The sequence below is a fragment of the Bison bison genome, unplaced genomic scaffold (genome assembly GCF_000754665.1).
Source record: "Bison bison bison isolate TAMUID 2011002044 unplaced genomic scaffold, Bison_UMD1.0 scf7180017864105, whole genome shotgun sequence".
Classification (NCBI taxonomy): Eukaryota; Metazoa; Chordata; class Mammalia; order Artiodactyla; family Bovidae; genus Bison; species Bison bison.
The window spans coordinates 5,496,890-5,497,325 of record NW_011494677.1 but is presented as its reverse complement, the minus strand read 5'-3'; the positions used below and the strand labels follow the sequence as shown (position 1 = coordinate 5,497,325).

General features: G+C 51.6%; 1 pseudogene; it reads left to right on the top strand.

Moving 5' to 3' along the window:
* Positions 1-274: 274 nt before the first annotated feature.
* LOC104987794 overlaps positions 275-436 on the top strand; it is an 828-nt pseudogene continuing 666 nt past the window's right edge.

Sequence of the window (436 nt, the reverse complement as noted above, 5' to 3'; positions counted from 1 at the left end):
ACGACTGAGCAACTGATCTGATCTCTGATGTCTAAGTTATTGGGAAACCAAAAGATGAAAACCCACATGCCTCATAAAAAAAAAAAAAACTTCAGGCAGCAAATATTTTTTACCTTTCAATTCTTTCTTCTTTTTGCTGGAGATAACCGGAGTTTGTTGCTTTATTTCCTTAAGAGTTTCTCAAGCAGCCTTCCTCCTAAGTCCAACACCTGGGGACGATGCAGAGGCAACTGGAGCAGCAGATGGTGAGCGGGGGGAATCTTGACTCACAGCCATGGTGCTGATGACAAGCGGGTCGGAGGTGGGCGGGGGGCAAGAGGAGGCAGAAGCAAGGGAGGAGAAGGTGGAACCTGGGTGGAACTGGGAGGAGACGTGTGGGTCGGGGGAACACGGCAGGTGCGCCACCTGCGGTGCTGGCGGAACCGCCACGTGCTTC